Source organism: Panicum virgatum, chromosome 3K, assembly GCF_016808335.1.
Source record: "Panicum virgatum strain AP13 chromosome 3K, P.virgatum_v5, whole genome shotgun sequence".
NCBI lineage: Eukaryota > Viridiplantae > Streptophyta > Magnoliopsida > Poales > Poaceae > Panicum > Panicum virgatum.
Window position 1 is genome coordinate 41,871,423 of NC_053138.1, and position 12,892 is coordinate 41,884,314.

The following is a 12,892-nucleotide window of genomic DNA, read 5'->3' on the forward strand; positions in this document are numbered from 1 at the left end:
TTGGGTGTAGAGCTAATAGCCGGATACTCTTGGCAGACCATGAGTAAGACGGTGCCCGAAACAAGAAAGTGAGAGCTGGTTTATCTCTCTTAAGTATCTCTTCTCTTAGAAGGCCACACTACCCAAAGGCCACCCTTCTCTCTTCCTCCGGGTAACCCAGTTAGAAGGCCGGTACACCTCTGTTCCCCGTAGAAAATACGATACCCTAAATACTCTCGAGTGAAGTGCTACAACGGTATTTCCGTGCGCTTGTGGATTTCTTAACTCTCACAGAGAAATCCGCAAGCGCATAGAAATACCATTGTAGCACTTCACCCGGGAGTATTCAAGGTATCGTATTTTCTACGGGGAACGGAGGTGTACCGGCCTTCTAACTAGGTTACCCGGAGGAAGAGAGAAGGGTGGCCTTTGGGTAGTGTGGCCGTCTAAGAGAAGAGATACTTAAGAGAGATAAACCAGCTCTCACTTGCTTTGCTTCGGGCACCGGCTTACTCCTGGTCTGCCAAGAGTATCCGGCTATTAGCTCTACACCCAACCCTCACGTGCGGGACTACAAGGGACGGACAGGGCTGTCACTACCCGCCGCCTACCCGAACAGACCGTGGAGAAGGTATGCAAATAAAGGTAACCTCTAGCCTAGACACCATGTCTACACTATCGATTACTGCTCTAGCCCCGACTCCGTCCACGACTCGAGCCCTTAGGCTAGAACACCCATCACGAGGACGGACGATGATCCCGCAAGCAAAAGATAACAAAAGCTTAACTCTTATAAGAACTCAACAAGTAGATGAAGACCCGAATACATACTCGAAAGAGGTTCGTACCCGTCGAGGTACAAGCAGAGGGTAACCGACAACTCCAGCACTCCTCGGAACTTCTCCTCGCACACTCCCTAGCCTACTCTACAAAGCAACTCTAAGGGTGGACTCTCCCCTTCTGCTCTTTCTGTCTAATGTGTTGTGTATGGTGAGAGTAGTGGGAGGCCCCTTATATAGCTTGGAGAGGTCGGTTCCCGCCATCTCCTTGTATGGAAACGTTGCAAACCGACTTCTAGAGGATCAGATCAATCTTCCCCGCCAAAATACATCTGGACGGGAAGCAGGGCTGGTTCGGCCGGCCCCACTTCACCGCCTCTGGCAACCATCCTTCTCTGGTACACTGCCTGGTGGGTCCTGATGTCAGATGGTCGGTGCCGGGGCTTGGTTCGGCGGTTTGGTCTGTCTGGTGGGCCCTTTTTGTAAGTAAAATGCAGGTAGCGATCTTCTATGCTTTTCTTGTGCGTTCACTTGTGTTTTCTTTTGTATTTAACCTGTGGGTGCCTACAGATCACAATTCACCAAAACTCGAGGAACCAATTAGCAAAAATCCCTAAAACTAAGTTTGGTGCTCAAATATTATGAAATGTTGCAGAAGTTGCCGGTTGGATTGTCAACTTAAGAGCCGCCAACAATAGCCCTTCAACCCTCTCTCTCTTGCCCATTTGACGAGCTGAACACACTCCCAAGCTAAGAAAGAGCTCTCTCACTCCCTCTCCTTTGTTCTTGAGAGATTCCTTTGAGGGATTCAAGTGAGAGTGTAGCAAGAGCAAGCATTCATGTTAGTGAGCCTCATTCCCACCTCTTGAGCAGTTGGTTTTGGTCAGGACCGTAGATTCAAGTTTGTTACTCTTGGAGCCTTGTGCTCCTAGACGGCTAGGCGTGCTTGTGATTGCTTGGCCTCGATTATGAGCAGCACAACAAGTTTGTAAGCTTCATTCCTCTCCGAGAAATCCATAGTAAGTGACCTTGGGCTTGAGAGGTGATCTCGCCCTTGGGAGAGGATCATAGGGGTTCTTGAGCACCGTCTCTTGAATTCTTCCTCAATGGAGATGTAGCACCTTCGAGTGTGAACTTCGGGAAACAAATCCTTGTCTCTCTTGTGTTGTTTTAATCGATTTCATTGTTATTTGCTTGTGAGAACAACTTTCTAGGGTTTGAGCTCGATCTACTCGTATACAAGTTTCTAGTGCGAACTAACATGTGGAACTTCATCTCTAGGAACCCCTGGTACTTGTATTTTTGCTCGATCTACTTTTCTTGCTCTGATTCTAGCTGTTTACATTCATTAATTTCATACCCAGAGTCTCTGGGAAAGAGCTCAGGATACTCCAGACCCAAAACCCGGAGTTTTCAGACTTATACCTGGAGTTTCCGGGCTTAGTCTGTGTCTAACAGTTTTAAAGTGGTTTTTAGCTGCAGATTGCCTATTCACCTCCCTTTAGGCATATTTAAGTTTCTTTCAGTTGGTATTAGAGCTTGGCTCTCCATTCTAAGGGCTTAACCATCCGGAGAGGTCAAGATGTCGGGTGATGAAAGAGATCCCGAGAATCCGGTTGATGAAAGTGGTAAAGGCAATTCCGGTGATGAAAAAGAAAATGACAAGAAAGTAGGGCCATCAAACAAAGAAAAGAAAGGAGGAAATGAGAGTGATAGAGAAGATAGTGAAGCGGAGACATCCGATGATGAGATGTCCTATAAGAAGTGGAAGGCTTGGAGGAAGAAGAAGAAGGAGCAATGTAAGAAAAAGAAATCTAGCTCTAGAGATTTCATAGATTCAAGTGACGACTCCGACACCAACACCAAGAAAAGAGCCTCACGCTCCTCCAACTAGGGCAGCTCATCAAGGTCAAAAGGAAAGGGTGATTATCGTAGAGTATCACATGACTACACCTTTTCAATCCCTAGTGAATACAATGCATCAATCCATATGGGAAAGCCACCTTTCTTTGATGGCACCGGCTACAATCAATGGAAGACTAAGATGTTTGGTTACATGAATGCAATTTACAAGGATCTTTGGAAAGTTGTGGAAGTTGGGTATGAAATACCGGATGAAGATGACACTCCAACACCGGTTCAAGCATATGTGCTACAACGAAATTTTCAAGCATTGCACATGCTTCACACATCCGTGAGTCCCGAAGAGTTTGACAAGATAGAAGTTGCACCAATCGCCAAGGACGCTTGGGACACTCTCCAAGTAAATCATCAAGGGTCAAGAAAAGTCCGCGAATCAAGAATCAAGACTTTGGAAGATGATTTGAGTCTATTCTCCCATGAAGAAAGATGAAAGTGTCAAAGAGATGTACAAGCGCATGAAGAAGATTATAAATCAAATCAAATCACTTGGTGGTGAAAAATGGGGTGACCATGAGATTGTGGATAAGCTCTTGACCGTCTATATGGCTAGGGATGTCACTCTACCTAGCTTGATAAGAGCCGAAAGAGGATTCAAGCACTTCACCGCCAAAAATGTTCTTGGAAGGATTGAAGCTCACCATGATCAATTGAAGAGGGTCAAGATTAACCAAGATCTAGCCAAGCTTCAAGAGCAAGCCGCAAAGAATAATGGGTTGGCACTTCAAGCGAGTACCAAAGGAAAAGAAACGGTGTGTTAACATTCAAGAGATGAAACTTCAAGCAATGATGATGACAAAGTTGATGATGAGGAAATGGCTTTCTTTATCAAGAACTTTACTAGAGTATTGAAGAAAAACAACTTTAGAAACTTTGGCAAGAACAAGAAGTATGAACCAAGAAGGAAGTCTAATAGGCCATGCTTTGGTTGTAATAAAGTTGGGCATTTCATTGCGGATTGTCCGGAAGAGAAGAAAAAGAACAAACACACCAAAGAAAGCACTTCCAAGAGAGATAGATCAAGATACAAGAAGCAAGCCGGGGAGGCTCATCTTGGTCAAGAATGGGATTCAAATGAAGAAAGTGAATCCGAAAAGGAGGATGTTGCAACAATTGCATTCAAGGCATCATCTCCTCATCCCACAAGCTTATTTGAGGATCTCACCAACGATGATGATCAAGATCCCATCATGTGCTTCATAGCCAAAAATCTCAAGGTAACTTCTCCAAACTCATCGGATGATGAACTAGATGATGAACATAAAGTTGCTAATCTAATCAAGAAATATGGTAAAGGAGCTACAACTAAAATGATGGAATTAATAATGAAACTAGATGATGCGGATGAGACTCTTGAATCACAAGAAGAGTTGCTTAGACTTGAGAGAGAAAAATCCAAGGCTCTTGAAAAGAACCTCGCCAATGAAAGAGAGGAAAATAAGATGCTTATGGACTCAATCAAAGTCAAGGATGGCACACTTCTTGAGATGAAAGAGTCGCTCTCTAGTGAAAAAGAAAAGGTGGATGATTTGACTAGGAAATTTTCTTTTGTCAATGACACTAACACTTTCTTGAGGAAGGATAGTGAGAAACTTAAAGCATTACAAGCTTGCAAGCCAATCATACGGCACTAGAAGTTCAATTTAATACTCTTTAGGAAAGTACTTATAAGACTAGAGAGACATCTAATTTATCTAGTCCTTCAACAAGTAATGGTTGTGCACGGTGCTATAACATTGATGTTCAAACTTGTGCTACTAACCATGTTGAGATGAATGCAATGAAGAAAGAGATCACTAGACTCACTCAATTGTTGCAAGAAGAAGCTCCATCTCATATGCAAATCCCAAAGAAAAAACCCTCAATAAGGGTAGTTGAGTTTGAGAAGCATACCAAGGGATTTGGGTCAAAATACATAGCAAGTTTGGGTTTGAAAAGGGTAAGAGACTTCGTAGGAATGTGTTATCGCCAGAATTTGACCAGGATTGGTAGGCCAAATGTCAGAAGAAGCCCATGGTAAAGGAGTCCACTTAGCCAGGATTATATCATAAGTTTGGCCAAATACAATGATAATTGGGTATTCAAGGATCAAGCTGAGATGGGGTCACGGGCCTAATCCATGTTGAAGCCCAGTCTATTCGCGAGGCTGGTTCGGACTGCAGGAAGAGGCCGTACGAGAATGGACGCCCAGGCCACATACGGACTCTGTTTTGGGCGTTCTAGATATGCATAGAAAGCTAAGGAGATAAGCTTTCCAATACAACTGGAATCATGTCCAGATTCGCTCGGAGTCGACAGAAATTGACAAAACAATAGGATGACCAGAATCTGCCACAACTATACGGCGTGTTTCGGCTGATATTTGGAAGCTTCATGAAGATCTGGGCCGGTGGAGGAAAGAGTCCAGATCATAGTATCTAATCTTAGAGTCCTTATTGAGTTGTAATCTATCTCTAGTCTTCGGTTAGGAAAGAGTTTAGGGGTTGCCTTGCACGGCAAGAAGTCTTCGGACTATAAATATGTACCCATATGCTATTGAATAAAGATGACGACATTCGTTTACACACGGCGGGTGTCTCCACCACAACAAACCTCGGCGCATCGCCGCCCCTAATCCTAGGGTTTCATCCAAGTAAGCGCCATGCTGCCCTGATCGCTTCTCGCAATCAGGGCAGCATTGTTCTTGCCTTTACCTTGGTATTACTCGTACTAAAGCGTTTTTGATGGCGAGTAATGCTAGTTATCCTGATGTTCGTAGCATGGATTTTAGTAGATCCATTGTGCTTTGTTGCTTATCATCTACGAATATCACGTTGTCTCTGTGCAGTCACGTTTCAATCTCATGCTAGTTCTTGTCGCATAGAATTAGTCGCACAGAGACAACACCATGCTTTTTTTATATCTAGTAAATCTAATCTATTATGGTTTGCTCTTATCTTTAAGAGTTGGCGTAATATCTGCTAGGTTAGGCTTTGCAAACGGATTGGATGATCCGGTGGCGTAGTGGATGCTTTATCTTAGCCTTAATAGGGATTGTTCCGAGAATCAGCTCTTGCTAGTTCTTAGGCCTCTGTTTTGGGTTACGGTTTAGTTATCTGTTACGTTCATTAGGCCTAGTCGCGTGTAGGATGTTCCGATCTAGCAGTGAAGCTTTTACCATCGTGGATTAGATTAGTTAGATTTAATTGAAGCAGTTTTACAGTTATTTGCTCTATTTACCATATCTGGATACGATCAGATCCGATCTGACACCGGGACACGATCGGCTCTTTAAAGCCGATGCAAGAGTCATCCCGGGGAGCCGACCACGACTCGGACTTACGTTTACACGTGTCTTTGTATGCAGGAAACTGTTCGGAGCACGTTTGCACCCTCCTGATCGGGTATAGGTCAGGTGGCACGCCCAGTTTTCACACATCCTCCGGGCGCGTGACGGAAATTGCGGGCCGTCGACGAGGGAGCAGTGCCTCTAGCGCCCTAGCAACCTCCCGGCTCTTCGTGTTGCCCGTCGTTGCTCGCCGGTGGGTTTCGGTCGACAACACATTCTGGCACGCCCAGTGGGACCCTTCTCGGCAACAACATCTACTGCAACAATGACTGGAGCTCAAGATCAAGAACCCGCTCTCAAGCCCATCACGTATGATGAGCTCTCTCCTGAACACAAGAAAAAGTATGAAGAGATCAAAGCTCTGCTGGAAGCCGATCTCATCGGCTCTTTTGAGAGGACCCGTAACAATGGCATCAGGTGGAAGGGGTTCTCGCCTGAAGGCGCTCTCGACAATGTGGACCTGTCTGTACCATCAGAGGAGCGCACAAGGGCCCTGCATCAGGAGATGAACTACATGGTGGCCCATTCGCTTCATCGGCATTCTCAGAGCCTGATGAACGAGCTTGAGCGCATGGCGCATCACGTCATCCAGGAGATAATCAAGAACCAGTACTCTCCATCGGGGCCAATCCTGGGGAGTCACACAGAGGAAGCTGCACTGCATTCTAGGCCGCAATTGTCATTCTCGTTTGCAGCTACAAGACCACAGAGCTCGCCGATCTACGTCATCCACAAGATCGGCAGTGATCCTGGAGAAGGCCAGTTCCTCACCGAGCCACCTAAGGAGATTCCGCACGGCTACACGTGTGCCTACATCCCTGACAGCGTCAGTCCAGCACGCTCGGTGCAGATGGTGAACCCAGGAACTTCTAGAGCAGATGCAGAAAAACAAGTGTGGCTGGCAAAGTACGCTACTGGGCCGAGTGCTGAGCCATCGGCCCCAGGAGTTCTTAGTGTGGAGCAGGTTAGTGCAATACTCAGAGACCAGTTCGGCATCCTGCCCAAGACGAAAGCGATCGGCTATTCCAAGCCGTATCCAAGCGACTATGACTTGATCCCACTGCCACCCAAGTATCGGCTTCCTGAGTTCACCAAGTTCAACGGGTCAGAAGGAGCCAGCTCCATCGAGCATGTGAGCCGATACTTAACGCAGCTTGGGATGATCTCAGTGTCGGATCCATTGAGGGTCCGGTTCTTCGGCCAATACCTTACAGGCCCGGCTTTTGGATGGTATGCGTCACTAGCTCCGGATTCGATTCGGACTTGGAGGCAGCTTGAAGATCAATTCCATACCCAGTACCACTCGGAAGCTGCAGAAGCTAGAATTGCCGACCTCGCCCAAGTCAGGCAGAAGTGAGGAGAGACTGTGTCAGAGTACATACAGCGCTTCAGGGATGTCAAGAACCGATGCTACTCATCGCGCATCACAGAGAAGGAGGCAGTCGATCTGGCTGTCCTGGGACTCACTAAGCCGATCAAGGATGCGGCTTTTCAGTTGGAGTTCACGTCTCTGGCGCACCTGGTGCAGAAGCTTACAGCATACGAGCATTACCATCCTGAGCTGTACCAGGACAAGTTCAAGCGCCATGTAAATATGGCACAAGCTGAAGAATCTGACGACTCTGGCAAGGAGCAAGAAGTAGCCGTGGCAGAGTGGACCCGGGGGGCAAACCCTGTCCCGTGTAAGTGGGTCAAGCAGCAGGGACTTGTGAAGGGCTTCGACTTCAACGTGACCAAGGCGGAGCAGATATTTGATCTGCTCCTCAAAGAAAAACAGCTGAAGCTTCCAGAGAATCACAAGTTGCCAACGGCCCAAGAGCTGCAGGGAAGACTGTACTGCAAATGGCACCACTCGTTCACTCATTCCACGGGTGAGTGCAAGGAGCTACGTCGTCAGATACAATCGGCTATCGAGCAAGGCCGATTAATCCTGGCTCAACACACGATGAAGGTTGACACCAAGCCCTTCCCGCAAGCTAACGTGGTGGAGCTGTCAGCTTTTGGATCCGAGGGCCAGGACTTGGCATTCCAGATCAACATGGTGGGACCCATGCGCCGCCATGACAAGCAGAGGAGAGAGGCCGTTTCTGGCAAACGGCCGCAAGATGAACGTGAGCTGGAACAGTGGCACATGACTGAAGAGCAGGTGCGCCACATCCGCAATCAGCTTCCAGCTTCTAATCGGCTTTTGGAAAAATACCAGTACCAATACCAGCTACGCCGCTGATATGAATCGAAAGAAGACGAGTACGAGCACCGCTCAGGGAGGACACTGGGGAGACGCCAGGCTATACGCGACCACTGGCATTGCCCGTTCTTCAGGTACTGTTGGAATTCCGGCATGAGCCGATTGCCTACTATAGATGATTGCTTGGAGTGCAGGCCTCGAGGATGCCAGCAGGACGAGACATCGGTGTTCCGGCGCGTAGGGCCCAGAAAATGTCATGATGACCGTATGAGGAGGCCATCCAGGGGTGATTCCGAGCCAGAAGAAGAAGACAGGTACCATCGTCCATGGTGGTGTCCTGACGGGCTTAATCGATCGCAGAAGCACAGAGTGCAGCACTTGTGCAATCTGGAAGAGGCAGAAGCAAAATACCTCGACGTGCTGAGTAAGGCGCGTCTGGATCTCGCGGAGCAAGTCAGGCGATCGCGAAGGGAGGAAAGGCGCCCTCCAAGAAAAGAGTGGCGCCGCAAGCAGACAAAAGCCGATGAGAAGCCATCGGCTGATGTGAACATGGTGTTCGTGCTCCCATCGGAGTTTCGGGCACCCCAACCGGAAGAATCGGCCATTGCGCAGCTGGATCTCGGCCCACAGCCGATCATCTTCGAGAAGCCCAAGGAGAAAAGCTTCAAGCACCTGAAGGGATTGTATCTCAAGGGCTTCATTGACGGTAAGCCTGTGAACAGGAGGTTGGTCGACACTGGCGCCGCAGTCAATCTGATGCCATACTCAGTGTGTAACACCCGGTTTATAAAAGAACATAAACCGAGCAATCATATACGTGCCAGGATCAAGTCACACGTATATACAACAGAATGAACAGTATATCACAGCACATATCACGAATAAGTCATAATAAAGCGAATACAAATGTTATTTATTACATTAATGACAAAATGTCTGATACAGCGGAAGCGAAGTACAAATACGATAAAAGAAACTCTCCGAAACTGAGCAGGGCGCCACAGGGATGTCGACTGGGAGACGAACACCTAGAAGTCCTCGTAGTCCTGGTAGCGCTGGACGAACTCCCTCGTGTCGGCAGGAACTGAGCAGCAGTAGCGTGTCCAAGAGAAAAAAAGTAGAGAAGAGGCAAGAGTGAGTACACAACTTGTACTCAACAAGTATAACACAAACTATGAGGCTCTAGGCTGGCTGACTGACTGCATTAGCTTTTAAGTCTTGGCAAAATTTTATTAAAGCTATTTACTACGAGTTGATGAATTACCATAAACCCAGTTACATAGTAATTAATCAAGATTAAACATGTTACTACTGAGAAACCAAACCAAAAACCAAGCCACCAAGGTAAACCCCGAGAGGCACCCCCTCGTCGGAAGGGGCTAACCCCACTAATCAAAAGGAGGATATGGGCCGCTCATAACCGTGAGCACGGCTAGTATACCAGTTTTACACTCTGCAGAGGTTGCACATCTTCACCCACAAGTCGTGAGCTACGCCAGTTGTTCATCACACTTCCTTAGGTGAGATGGCTAGCGACACACTACGAGGCCGTTACAAAGAATCTCGTTGGTAAGGCGTAACCGCGAGAGATAGGTCAGCGACGATGGGGCCCACCTCCGGGGGTACAAGCACAGGAGCGCAATCCAAGCACAGACCAAGCCGGAGGAGCAGGGACCATTGAAGCTTACTACTGTTGCCCCGCAGGTAAGTTACTCCAAACCAAAAAGACCTAATTAGTAAGCCAAGTCTATCCCATTCTAGCCTTGTGGTAGCGCTGTTGTCCCAGGTTGTCGCTCTATGAACCGGTCCTTATGGAGAGTGGCCAACCAAGCACTAAGCACTGTGCTGGCCCCCTAAACCATGTTTCTACAAAAACCATCTTTTAACGAGACGTGAGCCACTCATCCACACAGAGGGCCACTCTCAGAATTAAGTTCAAGTAAACCATTAATCAATTTAATTAAAAAGGACCAGAATGTGTTATAGCGCAGCAACCTAGCACAACTAACCAAAATGCAACCCAAAGGATATATATAAAGGATATAAAATGGCTAGGAAATCCTTATAGGCATACAGTATTAAAATGCAGTATGAAATTGTATTTAAAAGTGATAGGTTGTTCATGTTATACTTGCCTTCCTCGTACTACTCTGGCTGCTGCTCAAAGTGCTCGGAAGACGGCTGCTCCTGGTACTGGTACTGGGGCTCCTCAGATGGATCAACGTCTACTCACGAACACATGGCCAAAACAATGCACAATAATAAGCATAGAAGCAAACACTAACAAAAACTAAGAAACAGTACATCAATACATAAAAACAGCAAGAAAAACTAAGCTAAAACTATTCTACGTGTTACAATGATCGCGTGGACATAAAGAACGCTTAAAATGGAGCTAAAACGCGTAATCTAGGCTAAAAACAAGTTCTAGGGGCTTATTTGTAAGAAAAACAGGGTTCCAGGGACTTTTCTGCTAAAACCGAGGGCCTAAATGTAATTACTGAAAAGATCCAGGGGCTAACGCGTGAAAAAGCCAGGGGTGGACGGCGGGTTCGAATCTGGGAAAACCCAGGGGCCTAACTGCTAAAAACTGGGCCTCAGGGTAAATAGTTTTGACTTGTGATGGACTGCGGGTTGATTTAGGCAAAGTTGGGGGGGTCTTTAACAAAATGTCCAGGGCGAACCGGTATCTACGCGCGTGGACCGTTGGATCTTGATCTAGTGGCTCGGAGCGGATGGGATCGGGATCTAATCTGATCCGCTGGCCACGGATCGGACGGTTCTGGAAGGAAGGGCGCGCGGGCGGCGGCGCGAGTCGCCGGACTTGGGTTTTCTGTGGCGGCGCTCATCGATTTCTCGCCGGACTTCACCATATTTGACGCTCCGAGGGTCATTTAGACCAAGGTTTGGGTCAGGGGCACTCGGGGCGGTATGCGCAATCCACCTGAGCACTCCTCTGGGCTCGGGGTGCTCTGAGACGCGGTCGCACGGGCGGCGGCGGGTCTGCGCGGCGTGACCCGCCGGCATGCGCGCTCGGGCGTGCTGCTCCGGCTAGGAACTGGGGCTGTGGCTTCTGCGTGTGTGCGCCGAGCTAGAGCAAGCCAAGGCAAGGTTCATGTGGGCCAACTGTGCTGCAGCACGGTCCGCCATGGCGGCTCGCGGCGAGGGTCGCCGGTGATCGGTGCGCGGCCACCTAAAGGGTGCTACCGCCGACGATTTCTAGTCCAAAACGAAGGGAAAGTGAAGGAGAAGCTCACCGAGGCTTGGATTTCAAGCGGGGAGGCCGTGCGGGGCACTGACGTCGAGGTCCAGCGGCGAGGGCGGCGATGTGCTCGCGGACGGGTCGAAGCAGAAGTCGCAGCCGAGGGCAGCGGCTCGGGGAAGCTCCTGGCGGCACGGCGGAGTTGTTGCGGGGTCTTGCGGAGTTGGTGGCGCAGCGGTGTGGCGTGGCCGCGGCGGCGCTGAGGGCTTTGCGCGGCGGAGCGGTGCGGCACGGCGAGCTAGAGTGCGGTGGCGGCTAAGGAGCGAGATGGGATGCTGGGGTGGTCGCGGGATGCTAATTAAAGACCCGCGGGGATCCTGGGGAGGCGTGCCCCGGGAAGGTCGCGCGCGAGCGTCACGGCGGGATTCGCGGTGGCCGTTGCGCGAGCGTGTCGCGGGGAGGACGGAGCTGCCCTGTGGGGTCGGCTTGTCAGCGGGGAAAGGAGACGCACGCGGTGTTGGGCTCGGTTGCGGAGGAAAACAGGGGCGCATGGTGGCTGTCGCTGACGTGCGGGCCCAGGCTGGTTAGGGGGCAACACGCGGCGCAGGTTTGGGCTTGGCGACGCGGAAGTTTGGGCCGCGGCCGAGCGTCGCGAGAAGCGCTAGGCGTGGAGGAAGATGGGCGTGTGCGGAGGGGTGAAAAGGGCCGGTGAGAGGGAAAGGAGAAGGAGGCGGGTTGGGCTGCGGAGATGGACTGGGCCAGGGAAAACGAACTGGGCCGGTGCTGGAAACTGGGCTGTGGTGGGTAGCGGGCTAGGAAGAAAAGGAAGATTGGGCTGCCTCCGGTTTTCCTGGTTTGGGTTCTGATCACGGGAGCTGGTGGGCTGCAGGCCTGGGAGAGGAGAGGGTGGGCCGCAGGGAGAAGAGATAAAAGGGGAAGTGGGTTGGGCCGGACTGGGCTGGTTTGGGTGCTGGGTTTTGGGCCAGACTAGAGTGGGTTTGGGTTGGGTTTGATTTCTTTTCCATCACACTCAAACTAATTTGAATTCAAACTTGAATTTGAATCCAACCCTAACAATCAAACAAAGTGAAAGCCATGCACCAGCATGAATGCAACACAAAATTTTAAACTTAGACAAATTTTAATTACTTGTGAAACAAAATTAAATTAAATGCAAGGCAAAACACAATAATCCTTAGAAATTTAAATAAAGCCAATTAAATTTATTAATAATGCTGAAATTTAAATTAGGGTGTTACACAGTGCTGCACCGATTGGGTCGTTCTACTGCTGATCTTATCAAGACCAACGTGATGCTCAATGATTTCAACGGCCAGCCGTCGGAGGCTCAGGGCATCCTCAATGTGGAGTTGACAGTTGGCCGCAAGACCGTCCCAACCTCGTTCTTCATCATCAACAGTAAGAGTACGTACACAGTGCTGCTTGGGAGGGATTGGATTCACGCCAATTGTTGTGTTCCTTCCACAATGCACCGG